Here is an 18,953-nt window from a genome sequence, read left to right as displayed (position 1 = left end):
GGGAATGAATCCTACTCAACTCCACTGAGTTTATTTCTGAGCAGATACAAATCCATGGGGTTGCCATAAATCAAGAAGTGACTTGAAGGCACATACACATAGAGAGATACAGCACTGCACTGTAAATTCCCAAATGAAGCTTACTCATTTGAAGATGTTCTAATCATTTCTTAGTTTGTGCGCTTGCAAGTGGACAATAAGCTACCAATTCACATGTTAATGTTCAACACTGTATGATGTATCATAGTCATACACACTGCATCACGGATGAAAACATGTTCCTCACCCCTGCAGTACATTAATGACAATTACTTTCACAAAAGCCTCATACAACTTCTCAGATGAATTAATGGATATTGCACGTCCACTATTCCTCATGTACACACACACATATATGAATAAGTTGTAAATTGAGTCTCAACCACATATCCATTCCCTCATTCCTGTTTTAGATTTGTACACATTATACCAATTTAGTATTCAGCATGCTTTGTAAGCTTCTCACACTCATAACTGATTTAATTAATTCTCAAACCTCTCTGGAAATAATTTTACTTAAAGTATATTTAATAAAGTTCTGTATCTTCTGCAGTGTAGCATGTAAGGTCACGAATGATAAACATGCTTACTCCTAAATAATTACCAATGCAGACAAAAGGTGTAGGCAGCCACACAACAGAAGTAAAGCAATTTGGCACCACTTTAATGGCCATGATTCTATCCTATAGAATCCTGGGATTTACAGTTTGGTGAAGCATCAGAGCTCTCTGACAGACCAAACAAATACCTCACCAAACCAGAAATCCCACGATTCTGTAGGGATACATCATGGCAGTTCAAGTGGTGTCAACTATTTTAATTCTGCTGTGTGACTACACCCAAAGACTTTGTGTTAGGCTATGCAGCTGACAATTGTAACATTTTGTCCACTGTCTTTAAAGAATGAGAATGGTATAATTTGTTATCCCTATAGCAGCAGTATACTGTTCAAAATGCATTGATTAATTGTTCTGAATGCAAAATTCAGCTGTCTTCTCTGGCAAAAGCTAAGAACAAGGTCTTGGAAAACTATACTTACGACTTCAGGCTTTTCAAATTAGTTAAACCCAACCAATATTAACCTAATGTTACATAAATTAATATGGTTTAACTCCCAAAGAAATGTTACCAGCATTTAGTTACTAGGGCGATTTAGTTTAGCGGCAGCACATGTGCTTTACCTGCTAAATATCCTGAGCTCATTCCTCAAATCTCCAGACAGAGCAAAGGAAAGGTAACTTTTGGAGAGCAGCTGCCAACCAGTATTGATAATATTGTGCTAGATGAATCCGTTTAATCCCTGCCTTTCCTCTAAAACCTCTAACAATAAGGAGGCTAATAGTAATGAAATAACATTAGAATGAATTCATAATTAAATCTTAATCTAAAAATATTTGCATTAAAAACACAGTTAAAAATGCCAAAATAAAAAGACCTCTGGTTATTCTGCTTACAGCTACAGGGTAGCTTGTTGTTGTTGTTGTTGTTGTTGTGTGCCTTCAAGCCATTTCTGATTTATTTCACAGGGTTTTCTTCACAAGATATGTTCAGAGGAGGTTCACCACTGCCTTCCCCTGTGGCTGAGAGCATGTGACTTGCCCAAGGTCACCCAATGGACTTCATGACCAAGTGGGGAATCAAACCCTGGTCTCCAGAGTCGTAGTCCGATACTCAAACAGCTACACCACAGTGGCTCTCACAAGGTATTTTACATGCATGCCAAAGGCTTGCCTGAGTTTTGTCTGCTGGCAGAAAGACAGCAAAGGAGAAACAAGTCTAGCTTCTGTATGTAAGAAGTTCCAAACTCTGGAAGTGACCCTTGGGGGCCCTAGTTGTGACTGATGGTGACAAAATTAAATTCCTTGAAGATTTAAAAACATGAGCACCTGCTTTTGGAGCATACAGGCATATATTCCACAGTCATTAGTATTTGGTTTTGTTCTAAAATATAGACACTTTGTGAGAAGTAGGGTGGGATGGGTTGCACAAATATGTGCAGTTATCATAGTCAATGCCTGCTTAACCTTGTAAGCAGCAATAGCGTTTCAGATCCCATGTGTCCATAGTGCTGAAAATAACCCCCCCAAGCCCCATCCTGCTATCTCTGGTGCTAATTGGCTTCCATGTTGACAGCCTCAGAAGAAGTGCTTTGACACAAGCAGAGCAATTCATCTACTCTACCTTCTTCCCTCACCCCCTTGACAAATGTGGCTCAGACAGGTTGACTGGAAACGCTGCACTGTGACTGTGTTTTGCTAAACCTAATTTGTGTACAGAGCTGGAGCCATCGCCTCCAAGGATATCAACTCAGCAACTTTCACAAGAACTAATATTCACTTGAAAGGTGGGGGGAAACTGTTACAAGAGAAGCAATTTACACTTGTGGTGTGTTAAGGTGCCAAGTAAACATGTTCAGGGGTAGGGTGGGAAAGCGCAGGTGTATATGTACTTTGTGGCTGCGCTAGATTTTTTACCTTTATTTTTTACCTATCTCTACATAAGTAAAGATAGACAATCGCTGTTGTGTGCTGTGGCCATTGCCAAGGCAAATGCAATCACGGTTGGCTGTTTTGTGTAAATGTGCCTTCAAGTTGTCTGTTGACTTGTGGCAACCCCATGAAATTCATAGAGTTTTCTCAAGCAAGGAAAAACCAGATGTGGTTTGCCAGTTCCCTCTTCTGAAATATAGCCTACAACAACTGGCAATCGTTGGCAGTCTTCCAACCAGGTATTAACCAGGGCTGATCCTGCTTAGTTTACATGATGCAAAGGCAAATTTAAAAAAAAAATAGGCTAGATTCCCCTCCCCAAAGAAATTACAAGAGAAGCATTAACACTCATTATGAGACTCAATGGAAGTCTTGTTTTCCATCTTGGCCCTCCATGTTTTGGAGGTAGGTGATTCAAACTGAAAGAAATGAAAACCATAGTAATGGGGGACTAACTGGCCACTGCCTGATCATTTCATTTACTGTATATACTCATGTATAAGTCTTGAAATTTTAGTCAATAAATTAACCCCCCAAAAAACTGGGTCAACTTACCCATAGGTTGATGTAAGTACTGTACTTTAACTCTTATATATCTAAAAAAGGAACCATCTCCTTTCTCTGAACAGAGTGGTAAAAGGCAATAGCTTAGTCCATCCTGTAAGCACCAAAATGAAGCATGGATCCCCTCTACTCTCTTATCTATCCAGCCTTTAGGGTGACTATAAACAATTATGCCTGCCAGAATTTTGTAAGTTCTTTGGCATCATTTTCCTTTGTGTCATCCTTTACATGCTTTGTTACAAGAACCTAAGTTTTACCTTCGACTTATCCATAAGTCTTATCAAAATCCATAATTTTGGTCCCAAAACCTGCCTTTGACTTATACATGAGGTCAATTTATAGTCGAGTATATACAGTATTTCAACCCATTAACATTTAAACATATTTTAAATGTTTATAATTATTTTATTTTTAATTTATATGTAATTGTGTATATGTGTGTTATGTGCATTCAAGTCCTATCCCCAACTTATGGTGATCCTATCATAGGGTTTTCTTGGCAACATTTGTTCAGAGGTGGCTTGTCATTGCCTTCCCCTGAGGCTGAGATCATATGACTCCCAGTGGGGTTCCATGGCTGAGTTGGGAAGCGAACCCTGGTCACCAGAGTCACAGTTCAACACTCAAACCACTATGTCACACTGGCTTTCCTTATATGTGATTAGCTTACCTTTTTTTGATGGACTTTAAACATTAGATGATTTCCCCCCATTATTAAATCTAATTGATTTATTGTTGATGCTTGCTGCCTTTTTTTAGTTGACATGTTGTTGTTGAATTTTATTATTTGTATGTTATTCTTTTGTAATAAGAAATTATATGAAATTACTTTTTTCTTTTCTTTTTTGCTCGATCAAATGTAGTTTTAGATCTAAAGAGATTTCATAAAGAGTGCTGCATGAACAGGTTGTTATAGATCAAAAGTTCCTGGTCCTGCAACTTGTGAGAGGAGTCAAAGCAAGGATTCTCCTTTAGACATTCAGTCTTAGGCCAACTGTGCAGAGTCACAAGCTTTAGCATTTTATAACATTAATTTCAAAATCTCACTTGCTAATGCTAATTATAAAATTAATTTGTTATGATAATTGTTAATAACACGCCACTGCAATGTTTCACTCCAATTAAAGAAATAATTAAAATTACCAAAAGGTGACCAGCCCCACAAAATTACCATGACAAGCTGTTAAATAAAATAATGTGAAGTACTGTTACTTAGCCCATTAACATCATTGTCATTTAATTATTAAAATAACACCTTTTAAGATTTAAAATAGGAATACAAGCCACCTTACCACAGTGAGAAGGCTTTGTAAAAGTTAGTCTGCTTTCTTGCTTTTTCTACTGGTTTCCAGGCACTCCAGGTGTGGATGGACAACTTCAAGGCTCCTGTTGATCTCCTTTTTATGGGCTTCTTTGTCTCCAAACTGGACTTGCACTGGACAGCCGTTCAAGCACAGGGGATTCCTCTGTAAGGTAGAACACATGAACATACAACATATATGTGATTTTAAGGAGCTAATGTGTTCAGAGGTTACACATGCCATAGAATTGCTCCTAGGCAATGATCAGTAATGGTCACCTTTCAGTCTCTACATATAGGAAACCAGTGCGGCTCCCTATCCAAATGTTCTCCCCCTTCAAGGATATAAAGCAACAGATGTCTAAGTCTCTTCTAATGCCCAGTGTAAGAAGCTGTTTCTATCTGCTTGTGAAACTCTTATCTTGTACTTGAAGGTGTATTTGTTTTTGTACATTTTTTTGTTGACGTTTGTATTTTGTAAAGCACTTTGAGGACATGTTGTGTGAAAGGCAGTCTACAAAATCCAACTGAAGGTAGCCTGCTGTATAACTTTGTACATGGCAGCAGGGGGGCACTTTTAGAAGACTGATGCTCAAGTGCACTTGACAGACTGTACCAGCTTCTGCAGTGAATACAAGGCTGCCGTCACAGTATCAATGGAATGCTTTCCCCTCTAAAACCAGATTAATACTCCCTCTCCCTGCCAGTTCAATTGAATTCTCAAGACAAATTAGCTTTTGCTGTAAAAGCAAGTTTGGGAGGAAAGGATTCTCTCTGATCCTGCCCTAAAATGAGGATTCTGCCTCTACAAAGTGAGGGGAGGGGAGAAACAATAAAATTGCAGCAATACAAAATGAAAATAACACCTCTATTTTTTTCAGAATCTACAGTGCAGATTATACTTCCAAGCTGAATGACATTCTAGGTCCCAATGATTTTCATATCTTTTGACACACTCTTGAATGCTTGCATGCTTGTGGGCCCTTTAAAGGTACAATGGGGAGACCCCATCCTATGATCCAGCTAAAAAGATGATCCCCCTTTCTCAGCACCTATCACTGCATGCTATTTAATATTCTATGCTCAGCCAGAAGTAAGAACATCCTAGCAAAGAATATGTAAAGGAATTAAAAGAATATTAAACTTTCTTTTCGACAATAAAAACTGAGATATGGACCAGCCTTGTATCCTGCCATGTAGCCTTTTCGTTTCTCAGCATACAGGAGGCTGTAATTAATTATAATTTCCTACCACATTCAAACCATGGTTTGAAATTAGTGGAAGATCCTGGCTTATTCTAAATTTAGTAACTATACGTGAAGTCGAAGGCTTTCGTGGCCGGCTTCCATAGTTTTTTAGTGGGTTTTTTGGGCTATGTGGCCATGTTCTAGAAGAGGTTTTTTTCCTATCATTTCGCCAGCATCTGTGGCTGGCATCTTCAGAGAATGCTTGCCTGGAAAGGAGTTGGGTATACTGAAGATGCCAGCTACAGATGCTGGCGAAACGTCAGGGAAACAAAACCTCTTCTAGAACATGGCCACATAGCCCGAAAAACCCACAAAAAACTTAGTAACTATAGTTTCCAGGTTCACATGTTCCAGCAAATATTGGTCACCTGAAAATGCCTTGTCTTGTTGTACAGTACCTTGGAAACTTTTCAGTTGGAGCACTGCCAGGCTGAAAGGGTCACTTTTGGGGTGGAGGTCATGTTCAGTCATTAAGAATTGTAAATCTGACTCCCAACAGTTACAAGGTTGTAAATCTAGCTTGTGATCTCATAACTAGTAAACAGGGTTCCAGCCAGTGTCTAATAGAGGGAAAAGATGGAAGAGGGAAATGGCTGCAGGTGAGAGTGATGTAGGAAAAGAGGGTGTGGAAAAGATAAAAAGTCTGTTGCATAAGAGGAAAGTCCCAGAAGGTGTCAGTGCTCGCAGGCATCATGGGAGAAAAAGAAGAAAAGGCTTTCACATTGAGACTGAAATCTGTAGGAGCGGCTAAGAACCTGTATTTCCTCTTTGGAGGTCTCAGGTTTTGTTTCTTTAAAGTCATATGTTGTTTGGTGCAGTGGTAGTAGAAGATCTCTACATGTAGTATTTTTCAAATTTGCAACAGGCAATATCTTTGGTGGTTTACAGACCGCCCCTTTGGGGTGGCCTGTACCCACCCCTTTCCCTGCCGGATTGGGGCCTCAGCTGCCACAGCGGCAGCCTCTGAGGCCCCGGTCCACCTCTTTCTAGGCCGTGGGGAAGCGGCAAAAGGCTACTTCCCTGCGGCCTGGAAAGGGGTGTCCTTGGGGCTTCATGCCCCAAGGACACCCGACGGCGGCGGGGACAAAAAGAAAGGGGCTGCTTGGCCCCTTTCTGCTTTGCGTCACTGGTGCAGCTGTCTAAAGGCTGCACCCAGCAACGCAAAGCTGGAAGGAGCTCCATTTCAGAGCTCTTTCCGGTGCTGCGGAAAGGGCACCCCAGGCGCCCTCACACGGCGCCAGCACGTCACTTCTACGCCGGTCCATTTGGAGGCGGCGCAGTCGTGACATCCCAATGGTGGCGCCCATGTAGAATGGGCACTGCCATTTTGTACGTGCTTGGCACATACTAGGGTTAGGGCGTCCGGAAGAGACGCCCTTTCGTAACCCTAGTACGTGCCGAGCACATACTTTTTGGCGGTCTAGAAACCGCCATAGTAAGTAAATTAAGTGGTTCACCTCTTAGAGCAGGAAATGCCAGATTAGCTGGATTCAGGAAAGGAGGAGGAATTAGGGATCATATTGCCAATATACATTGGATAATGAACATCTGGGATAGCCGTGTTGGCCATATAGCAAATCCAATAACAGCCAAACAATGATACCTTTATGGGTCCAACCAAAATGCACAATTACATGTTGCAAGCTTTCGAAGTAACACTGGCTTCTTCATCAGGCAAACAGGAGAAAGAAATTGAAGATGTTAGTCATAGTCATTGTTTGGATATTATTTGATTTGTTAATGTTTTTTTGGATTTCAAGATACTTAATTTTAATTGTCACAGGGGAATCCTATGGAAAGAGCCAGTGCACTGGGACCTTACCATCTAAGGCTTCTGCCTCCAACAAAGGTAAAAGCATTTTCCCCCTAATATTGGGACTGATTGGCATGCTTTGCCTCTGCACCACGTAAACTTTTCCTGCTGCAAAACATGAAGACTTCTTGAGAAATTCAGTGTTCTCTGCCTACATAGGAGCCTGTACCTTCACAATGGAAAAGGAGACATGCTGGATTCCAAGGAAACATCTTCTTTGAATTGCAAATGGACATTACATTTCCTTGACTTTGAAAATCTACCAGTGACCACATGGCTAAAGGGGGAGGTGCCAGCCTGCAGATAGCCCTCCCGAGTCCCTACCATCTGAACTAAGACCAGAAACAGAAAATGCAGGCCTATGACTAATATCTTCAATTGCTTTCTCCTGTTTGCCTGATGAAGAAGCCAGTGTGACTTCCAAAGCTTGCAACATGTAACTGTGCATTTTGGTTGATCCAATAAAGGTATTATAGGATGGAAGTTATTGAATAATGAAGCATGTCAAAGAATTTCAGAAGAAAATCGATCTGTGCTTTATAGACCATAGTAAAGTGTTTAATTGTGCTAATCATGAAAACTATGGATCATTCTTAATAAAATGGGTATACCACAACGTTTCATTATCCTAATGTATAACTTTTGCTCAGGACAAGAGGCCAAGAATACAGAGATATTAAATGGTTTCCAATTGGCAAGAAGGTCAGGAAAGGCTCCAATTTATCACCCCATCTGTTTAACTTGTACACTGAATATACCATACGTAAAGCAGCATTGGAGGAAGGAGACATGAAAATTGGAGGAAAGAACAACAACAATTTACGATATGCAGATGGAATTCATTGGCAGTCTTCCATCCAAGTGTTAACCAAGGCTGACCCTGCTTACCTTCCAAGATCAGATGGGATCTGGTGCCTTTAGGGTATTTAGATCTTTACCATATACATGTACCATCTGCAAAGATGGATTAGACTCCAAGGAAGGAGGTGGGGAAAATTAGAGGAAGGAACATCTGCAATTTAAGATACCCATATGGCACCATACTCCTAGCAACAAACAAACACTGGAATGCCTCTTAAAGAAAGTCAAGGAAGAAAATGCAAAGGCAGGTTTACAACTGAATATTAAGGGGGAAAAATAGTCACAGATGATTTACATAACTTTAAAGTACAGTGAAAACAGTGAAAACATTGAAATAGTTCAAGATTTTCTATTCCTTGACTGTTATTAATCAGAGTGGAGAATACAGTCAAGAAATCAGAAGACTAGGACTTGGGAGTGCAGCTATGAAGGAACTAGACAAGATCCTCAAGTGTAAAGGTACATAATTTAATACCAAAGTCAGGATGGTCCATAGCATTGTATTTCCAATTTTTATGTAAGCTTGTGAAAGCTGAAGGAGGCTGAAGAAAATCAACTCATTTGAAATGTGGTGTTCAAGAGTTCTACAGATACTGTGGATGGCTAAAAAGACAATAATGGGTCTTTGAGCAAATCAAGCCTGAACTCTCTCCCTAGAAGCCAAGATGGCTAAACTTTGGACACATTATAAGAAGATCTGACAAACTAGAAAAGACAATAATGCTTGGGAGTTGGGATGGTAGAAGGCAGTAGGAAAAGAGGAAGACCACATTCCAGATGGATAGACCCAATCAAGGAAGCCACAACCCCAAATCTGCAAGACCTGAATAGGACAGTGGAGGACAGGGTGATGGAGGTCTTTCATTCATAGGGTCGCCATAACTCGAAGTGGATATGATGGCAATTAATAAGGTTATTAAGGAACTGAGTACAAGAGGCCACTCTCTCTTGGAGACATTCCCTTCCCCTGGGCTGAGCTGCCTGAGCGCTACTCCAGATGGGGCAAATGTGTCAGGAGGTTGTGATGTTTGTTGCTCTAGTTCCTGGGAGGCTTGTTTGTTTGGCTTTTGAAACTACGTTCAGTTGTCCTGTCCTGGATTATTTTCTAATAGTTTCTAGCACCAACTATAACATTTTATTATTATTATTTAGAACTATTGTGGTATAGTCCTATGGGGCATAGTGGTTTGACTATTGAACTATGACTCTGGAGAGCAGGGTTTGATTCCCTACTTGGTCATGAAACCCTTTGAGTGACCTTTGACATGTCTCATGCTCTCAGCCTCAGGGAAAAGCAATGGTGAACCTCCTCTGAACAAATTGTGCTAAGAAAACTCCATGATCGGTTCACCTTAGGGTTGATATAAGTCGGAAATGACTTGACAACAACAAAGTCCATCAGAGCATGAGTTAAATGACCCTGTTACACTTCATGCAGAATTTTATAAAAACTCCAGAGAAGAAGATTTCTACTTGAAACCATGAAGCCATCTCAGGAAACCATGTCCTGGTTTGTTTGTTTTTTAAAACCTCAGGATCTGGGTAAGGCAGTGGAGGATAAGGATTTTTGGAGATGTCTCATCCACAGGGTTGCCATGAGCCGGAACTGATTTGAGAGTAGCTAACAACAACAAGAGCCCTAGTGGAGATCCAAGATATTGCTACAGGCAAAAGAATGGCATGAGTGGACATCTGTTGGAGAGCTCTGGTGCCCCAACAAATTACAAATCCCAGGATTCCAATAGCATGGAGCCATGACTGTTAAAGCAGTGTCAGTATGCATTAATTCTGCAGGTTGGCAGCAGCCATGGTGGCAGTAACAACTGGCAAAACTCAAGGAGAAGGCACACTTCTTTACATCAGTTCGGAAGAGCCCACAACTAGGGGAAGTACCTTCAGGTATAGTTGTGCTTACACAGATGAGGGGAGAATAATTGGCAAGTAAGGGGGGTGCCTAGCTCTTCAAATCTTCATCAGAAGCGTTGCCCTGCAATTTTACAATGGTACAATTTTTTACTCAAAAAAAATGGAAGTGAGTCTTTGTAGAAAAATAGAGATGGTCTTGGCAAATGCTAGCAAGTAAAAAATTGAAATGACTCGAAAAATGAAGGAGTACAGTAATGGCAGGATAGAGATCAGGAGGAAGATTAGTGAAATATTTTGGACTGATCACAAAAGACCACTAGCTCTTTCCTGAAGCATAATATTTGGCATCTTCATCATCCCCCTAAACACACACACAGACACACCAAAAAGTGGAGAGCAAGTAATTATGCAGCCTATGACAAAAACTTCACACATGCACCGGCTGCAATTCATATAAAATCCAGATCTGTGCCCCTTTTTATTGGGAAAAAATAGAATTTGCATGACGGCTGCATGAAGGATAATGTTGCTTTTCCAGTTTGGGGGGGAAGGGGAGGCTTTTTCAGCACAATCCATTCCTGAAATCTGATGCCTTCCCAAATCTGCTTTCTTTCTCTTTCTTCCTGACCTGCCCTCTTGCTGGTTTACAACTTAATTTCCTTTTGCTGCCATAGCAACACAGAAACAACCTCAGAGCACAGTAAGGATGGTGGTGGCAGATTTCACAGATTTCTTGGGCCAACCAGAATGGAAGAAACAAGGTAGATGCTAAAAAACATAATAACCAGCAGAGGAAATAACAGAGGACCAAACTTCTATACAGTCGTTTTGATGCTTCTGTTCATACATTTAATCCAAAACAAAATTACAGTCTGATGTCTGGTTTAAAGAGCCACTCTTAACAGCATTATCTAGCTTTATGGTCAGAACTTAGAAAAGGATATCATAAAATGGAGTAAACTAACCTTTTTGGAAGCACATGGAAAGCCCACTGAATCGGTGCATGTACTAGTTGGACAATGTCCAGTCTGTCTTTGTTAAGTCGTGGTACTGGGCAGGTGATCAGAAAGAAACAAGAGAAGCTGGAGGTACATTTTGATCCTGAGGTGAGTTATAATTTTAAAAGTTATCATGTGGCAGCTTAATTACGAATGTAGAGATCACAGCAAAATTATTATCTATACACCCTTTTGAATATGAAAGTAGTTTGCAACTTTAACCAGTACCTTAACCTCATTGTCTTACAGATTCCTTTGCGAATCTGATAAAAGCTATAGACCCTTCCGCAGAAAAATTATTGTTGTGTGTCTTCAACCCATTTCTGACTCCTGTTAACCTATCATGGGGGTTTCTGAGGCTGAGAGTGTGTGCCTTGCCCAGGGTCACCCAGTCAGTTTCTATGGCTGAGCGGGGAATCAAACCCTGGTCTCCAGGATCATAGGAGATTTTCAGGTGGCAAAAAGAACTGGGAATAAAAGGCATAATCCTGGCATCATTGCGCGATCACGCTGAAGATTTTCAGACAATGCCACTGCATTTCGGTGGAGGCAATCTGTTCTCATTGCAAGAATCAGTTTTGCAGTGGATTTCTGTCTTCTTTTGAGCTATTTGTTTACACTGGCTTAAAAGAATGTGGTGAAGTAATACATTTTATTTTATTGTATTGTATTCTGTGTGGGATGGAAACATGTTTTGCAGACATGTGCTATAGCACCGAAACGGCGCATGCCCAAAGCAATCAATTCCAATGTACTAATTATTCATTCTTGGATGTGTGCGGAGTGCAATCTCAATATTATTTGGCATTTATGTTGCAATTATCATGAAATTACACAACTACATATCAAGTGCTACAGCACTACTGTTGCATTAGCTTTCACTACTGCAATTATTGCTGAATTGGCCCTGATGTGATAATCTCCATAGTCAAATGCTCAAGCCACTACACTATGCTGGCTCTCCACAGAAAAATACCCACAAACATAGGGCATTAACAGACAGGCCAAGATAAAGCTGCTTCAGGTCACTTTGGAGTTATGCTGTCTAAATGACACACGCATCTTACGAGTCCTTAGGACTGGAATATGGCTTTGATGTGGCTTACGGCCTCTTAGGACGTATGCATCATTTAAACAGCATACTGCCAAAGTGACTCAAAGCAGCTTTATTTTGGCCTATCTGTTCGGGCCCATATACACACAAAATATTTCTTATAGTTTATTGTATTGCATTAGAAATTGATTCACTTCACATAGACTAGGCTGGAATGAAAGAAATGATAATGAGCACTTGAAAAGGCTAAATGTTTACCTTAAAATTTACCATGACACAAAAAATGAAAAGTACCTAAATAAAAGGGGAGGAACTTTTTGCATCCAGCTCACAGACTGCAAGAAGCCTATCTGTGGACCCCTAGGGTCTGTGGGCCTCCCCTATGGGTTGAATTTATTACAGCTCTTAGGTAGTTTTGCACAAAATTCTCTATGATTCCTGTTCTAAGATAGAAAGAGAAAATCCTAAGCACCAAAATGTAAGAAGGGTTCTTTTTCTGGTGGCTTTTATTCACCAGTTTTAACCCTAAGCCAATGTAGGTAGTAGCTCAAGTATATCCTCTTATCTTGGAATTTTTTTTTTCATATTTCTTGAGAACCCATTCCATTCTTTTCCTTAAAACCAGCCTTAATATTTATTTTAGATCCAGATTAGTGCATTTCAGGAAAAATGTGGTTGTTGTCTTTTCTAAAAGATTATCAGAGGCTAACTTTATAGACAGGGAAAGTTTTACTCAAGGCTTGTTTGTAATGTTTTCAGTACTGGGAAATAAATGTTTTAGAATGTAATTTCTGCATTAGCAAAACAACGATGGCGAGGGAAAATATGCTACTGTGTCAAACCTCTGAAGAGCCTAGTTTTGTTCTGTATGAGAAAGGTATGGTCAGAGTCAGTCTGAGGGCCAAGCAAGAAAATCAGAACCTGGAACTGAGTAGAATCACTAAGCAGGAGTGTGGATGAGAGTTGGTCCAAGAGACAAACCAGAAGTTAGGATTAGAGAGCCAGAGCTGGTTTGCACACCAGAGACAACAGAGGAGAATCAGCATGGATCCATCAGTGTTCCCAAATGTTTGTGGGCCTCTTTAGTGGCTTCCTGAAAGAGCTGGCCAATGTGACAAAACTCTAGAGCAGTGGTTCTCAACCTTCCTAAGGCTGCAACCCTTTAATACAGTTTTTCATGTTATGGTGACCCCCAACCATACAATTATTTTTGTTGCTGCATGCAAATATATGTTTTCCGGTAATCTTAGGGGACCTCTGTGAAGATCCATGTGTTGGGGGTGAGGGGAGCTGACTAGGCAGGATAATACAAAACCATTTGTGTGAACTGAGATAGTTGTGCAACATCAAAAGGGGTCCCGACCCACAGGTTAGGAAGTACTGCTCTAGAGGCAGGACTTACTTCGGGAGCAGATCTGCAAAATTCTGTGTTTCTTTCTCAGGGCTATGCACTGTTCGGTGGTGCAGATCTGGCTCAGGTTCTGATGCAACTAGCTGAGGCAAAACCAGTACATTTTGTGTTGGGGATCACATTCTACACAACCATAGCAATCGCAGCGTACATACTAGGGAAAGAAAAGGTCCTATTTGACCCAAAAATATTGCATCTTATGAGTGCTTAGAGAAGAAAACAGTTGAAACAGAAGGAAACTGATGGAAAATAACTGGAATCCTATCTGTAACAAGGGCATATTCATAACATTTATATACATTTTTTTGGAAAGGTCTTCTTTAACCATTGCCTTCTGTGGCAATTTGTCACATGGTTGTGCCTTAAGACTTGCTTTACCGCCCACATATGTTTGCACTGAAGGACTACTGTGGTCCTCTGTGGAAGCTAAAATCCAAATAATATTTTTGAGGTCATGGTCTTGTGACTGGTTCATCATGTGCAAGTCATAGGGAAAGGCTTTTGCTGACTCCCAGCTGCTCTCAGGTTATGCTGAGACAACCACGTTCATCCCTTTTCACTCTCTCATGACCTTACAGTGGATTGCCAAAAGATCAAAACAAGTGGCTGCAACCATTATAGTGTACTCTGGAAGCTGTTGGAAGTGAGCAGAGTTGGGAAGTGTGACTTACTTGCAGCTAATTCCAGCCAGCATGACCATGAGAGATTCCAAAAGTTTTGGCCAAAAGAAAAAAAAGTAACTTCCAAGCTCCAAGTATAGTTTGTTTTTTCAGCCATGTGGTTTATCAGTTATGAAATTAGAGCCTTTAGGTATATGTGACCTTCATAACAAAACTGTAGCTTGTGAATAATATGCTGTTTGAATTCCTAAATACCATTCTAAAAATAAGTAATTTATTCTGTCTCCAGTTTCCATCTTCACATTGGGTCTAAGAGAACATCTGGCCAGATTTTTGGACTTTCTCTGCCCCTCTTCCAGTTCCTTGGTTTATGTAACACCTTGTCTTGGGAAGAGCTGTGTGAACCCCAAAGCCTGCACACTCTTTTTGTGAAATGTTGGTTGGTTTTAATATAGACGCTCCCTGGGGTCCACCTTGTTTAGATAATGTGTATGGTGGACCATCTCATTTTAAAGCTAGGAAAGAGGGAATGCAGGGAAAACTCTCTTCATATATGTCTTCTTTTCTACCACTGTTGGGCCTTTGGGAGCCTGATCCTGCTGTGAAAGTAAACACATGGACTCTATTATTTGTGTTGGTGATGGTTCCTGTGACTGGGTTAAATTAACCTATGCCAGAGTGTGGAATCCATGGCATGGCAGATGTTGTTGGACTACATTTCCCAACATGTCTGACCATTGACCATACTGGGAAGTGAAGTCCAATAATATATAGAGGGTCACAGCTTCCCTTCTCTGCCCAGACAATGTGGGAAGGATGGCAATAGCCATGGGGGCATTTTTTAAAAACATCCCTTCCCTTGACTTTGTTGTTGCTGCTGCTGCATATTACTGCCTCTTCTCAGATCTTGTCCTTTCCTCATACCTACCTGAGCATATACATTCACTTCTGATTCTGAAAGCTAAGCATGGATGGGATTGGTTAGTATTTGGATGGAGGACCCTAAAGAAATTTCAGGGGTCTCTAGATAGGGCTAGGAAGGAATCCTACCAACAATCTGGCTGAGTGTAAGGCAGCCGCCCATGTTCTTACCCTGTCCTAATCAGTATGTGTCAGTCTGCATTGCACAGGTATATCAGTTTGATGTCACTTTAACTTTCATGGCTCTGTACTGTGACTCCTGGGCTTTATAGTTTGGTGAGGTACTTAGAATCCCCTTTTAGAGGCCTCTAATGCCTATGGAAAATGTTAAGTACCTAGCCAAACTAAAAAAATCCCAGGGTCCTATAGGATGAAGCCATGACAATTAAAAGTGGTATGAAACTGATGTAACTGTGTAGTGAAGATGTACCTTGAGCTATTGTTAGACCTGTAACTCTGGACACAGTGGGATGATAATGAATTATCTGGATTCATTTCAACTATGCTTTCAGCTAGGGTTATGTCTGTGGACCAGATAGGGAAAGCAAAGCATAGCCTTAGCAGGGGGGTCAGAAACCTGGGGTCTGTAGGGAAACCTCAGATGGACTTCAGAGGTTGCATGGAATGGGTTAAAAAAGTATTTTTCTGAGTGGAAGGTCCAGTAGCATTCATTAGAGTCTCAAATAACCCAAAAGGACTCAGAATCACAGCCCTACCTATTCTCCTGGACTTCTTGGTGCTTTCAGTATCACCAACCAAAGTATTTTTCTGTTTGCAAAATCTGATGGATCTCAAGAATGGGAGTGCTCTGTACAATATATGTAAAAGTGATTAAATTTGTCAAGCTTCCCTTTCTAGTGATTGCCATTTTCTTCTCCTCTTTATCATGTTAGGATTATTTGAATTGGACGTCTCCTGAAACCCATTCCCATATCAGTCAACTACTGGATAGCAGTCAGGTTGTGGAGGGATCCTGGAGACTGCATCTTCCTAAAACCTACAGCACCAGATCAGGTGCCTTAGTTCTCTACTCTGAAGATCTAGCCAAACCATCAAAGAGACAGAAACAATGCAGAAAGTTCCCAAGAAGAGTAGGAACCAAAAGTCAGACTCTGCATGTTGAACTTCACACTCTCCAAGATTTGGCTTGCGCCATCTTGGCATATGGTGGGAAAGAGGTAAGAGATTGCTAACCATTCTGGTTCATGGATGCATACTTGACATACTTCTAATATGAAACAGAAGTATTTCTTAACCTTTTTAGGACATAGGCCCCTTTGAACATCTGATTTTGAAAAAAATCAGTAGGTACATATTTTAAAAAAAACTAGAGTCAAGGCTAAACTACACACCACATTAACAAAATAGTGTGCAGGTGAACAACATTTTAATTTTGGCTGATTTGGATCAGGATTGCTGTGGGTGGATGGAGATGCTTAGCTGCCATTCCCAAATGCTTCTCCTTTAAATTCCTCCTTTATCTGTATGGAGAGCTAAAAAACAACAACAACCATTAGTATCTTTTTTAAAAACCACTTCTGAATGAGGGGGTATATTTAAGGGGAAATAGGTGTAAGGGAAATTTTTTTAAATTCCCTTTGTACATACAGTATGTGCTTTATCACACTAGGGGGCAAACAGAATTTAAACAAGAGTTAAACAGGAAATGCCTGATGTTTATCACATGGCATTTCCTGTTTAACTCTTGTTTAAATCCTGTTTGTCTCCTAGTGTGATAAAGCAGCTGCTCTGGACGGAGTTTGCATGCACCTATTTAGAAATGAGAGGGAAGCTGAGACTGCTGCTGCATTTAACATAGCATGTAGTTTTTACTATTAAGTGGGCAAGGACCAATTTTCATGGCAAACTAAGTAATTTAGCTTTGGCTGCATGTGCACTGCAGAATTAATGCAGTTTGACACCACTTTAACAGTTATGGCTCCATCCTATGGAATTCTTGGATTTGTAGTTGGTTGTGGCACCAGAACTCTCTGACAGAAAAGCATATTCTCTCACAGAATTACAAATGCTAGATTTCCATAGCACTGAGGCATGGCGGTTAAAGCAGTGACAAACTGCATTATTTCTGTAGTGCAGGTGCAGCCTTTGTCTCTGCTATAAACTTAGCTATCAGTTTTACATCACTTTGACTGTCACAGCATCCTCAGAAAGCTTCCTTGGGATTTCAGAGTTTGGCAAGGTGCTTTGAGTCTTGGCTGTTGGAGATCATTAGCTCCAGCTACACAGAATTACAGTTTCCAGGTTTGTAGAGAAGAGACCATGACAATTAAACTAATTCATGGCTATAACGTGGATTTCCCCATTTAAAAGAAATGCAAGCAGTATTCTGATTGAGAATGAGTAGTATCTTCAAATATTGTTGCCAGAGGTACCCAGCATATCTGAATAGATTCAAGTTGCCATTACAGTTAACAACAGCATTCCCTGTTTTTTGCTTTCCTGGGAAGGGATTCCATTAATAAATACCATATGACCCAATAAGGACTCCAGTGCCTGAAGAGCAAAGACAAACTGCTCTTCTAAATTCACTGCCTGTGGTATGAGCCACATCAATGTATCCAAGCACAACATCCATCAAAGATTAAAGGACCAGAAAAAAGGGGACTGCTGTGACCAAACACACGAAATCATGTGCGGACTGCCACAAACAATTAGAATCCAGCAGGGATATTCCCAGGCACTTGCAAATCACGCTGTTGCTGCTGCCTTAAGAGAGGGCAGGCGGTGAGGACAGAATTAACCCATTATATCACCAAATCAGGCACACTGATGTGCTCTGGCCGGAAAGGCAGGAAATAGTCTGAATGTGCTTTGCTTTTTCTCACAGCTTCACTTTTTAGCTTAACTTTCATTTCAAAACAAATTATTTTTCATTTTAAGGGCCAATATGGAAAGTTATGAAAGAGGCAGTCTGTTAGTTGTCTGTTGTAAAATATATGCCTTACCTCTTTAATGTAGGCAACATTAAGAACATTCAGGGGGGAAATGTAGGATGAACAGGATGATAATGGTGATGATGATTATATTTATAAAGTCAAAACCTACAACAGCTTAAGCAATTACATCCTACAAAGGTATCCCATGTGTTTGTTCAGTGTTTTTATTCTGAACCAGTGATTTTAATAGTGTTCTCACATAGGAATCTAGCCAGTAGCCATTTGTGACTGAGTTTGCAGTGTCCCTGCACGCAGTGGACAGGGGTGTGAAGGAACATTAGGGAATAGCACAGGATATCTTTGAGCAAGACAGGCTCTTTTGAAGCTCTTCTGAGGGAATGTGAACTTAGCCTGAAGCTTTCCCCTGGATATAAAGCTCACTGTTCTCACTCTCACCAGCCATCAGCAGTCCTTTTTTTTTTTTTTTTTTGCAACATGCAGCAGTCCCTCACTAGAGCATGAAAGATGTGTCTTGACCTCCTAGGTTACAAAAGGCTGGCTCTACCAATAGACAAAGTGAGCTCCTGCCTCAGGTAATAGATATTAAAAGGAGGCAGAAGCAGCACACTTCCCACCTCAAACCATCCTCCTGAGCTCCTACTACATGGATAGGATAAGGAGAAAATACTTGGCACCCATTAGAGTTTGATTCTAGGATTCCTTGTGGATGCCAAAATCTGTGGACGTTCAGTTCCTTAAATACAATGGCATAGTAATATGCTGTGGGTAGTTGAATCTGTGGACACAGAGGGGCAACTGTAATTTCTCAGGTGGATACAGGACACGGAATGTAAATGGTATACTATATTTTCT

The 18,953-nt window shown here is 40.6% G+C and overlaps 1 protein-coding gene across 8 annotated transcripts in view; it reads left to right on the top strand.

Moving 5' to 3' along the window:
- Nucleotides 1–1,705: 1,705 nt before the first annotated feature.
- Nucleotides 1,706–18,953, top strand: part of KIAA2012 (KIAA2012 ortholog) — an 87,812-nt gene continuing 70,564 nt past the window's right edge. For 4 of the 8 annotated variants that reach the window (XM_042446101.1, XM_042446104.1, XM_042446096.1 and 1 more), the window contains exons 1-2: nucleotides 10,881–11,285; nucleotides 16,077–16,361. The gene's annotated coding sequence lies outside the window, so the exon portion shown is untranslated. Of the gene's footprint in view, nucleotides 1,743–4,444; nucleotides 4,566–10,101; nucleotides 10,213–10,880; nucleotides 11,286–16,076; nucleotides 16,362–18,953 lie in introns of those variants that run through there. The other 4 variants (XM_042446099.1, XM_042446097.1, XM_042446098.1 and 1 more) reach the window with 4 other exon arrangements.

This window comes from Sceloporus undulatus, chromosome 1, assembly GCF_019175285.1.
Source record: "Sceloporus undulatus isolate JIND9_A2432 ecotype Alabama chromosome 1, SceUnd_v1.1, whole genome shotgun sequence".
Lineage (NCBI taxonomy): Eukaryota > Metazoa > Chordata > Lepidosauria > Squamata > Phrynosomatidae > Sceloporus > Sceloporus undulatus.
The sequence above is the reverse complement of the archived record's forward strand: the minus strand, read 5'-3'. Positions and strand labels throughout refer to the sequence as shown.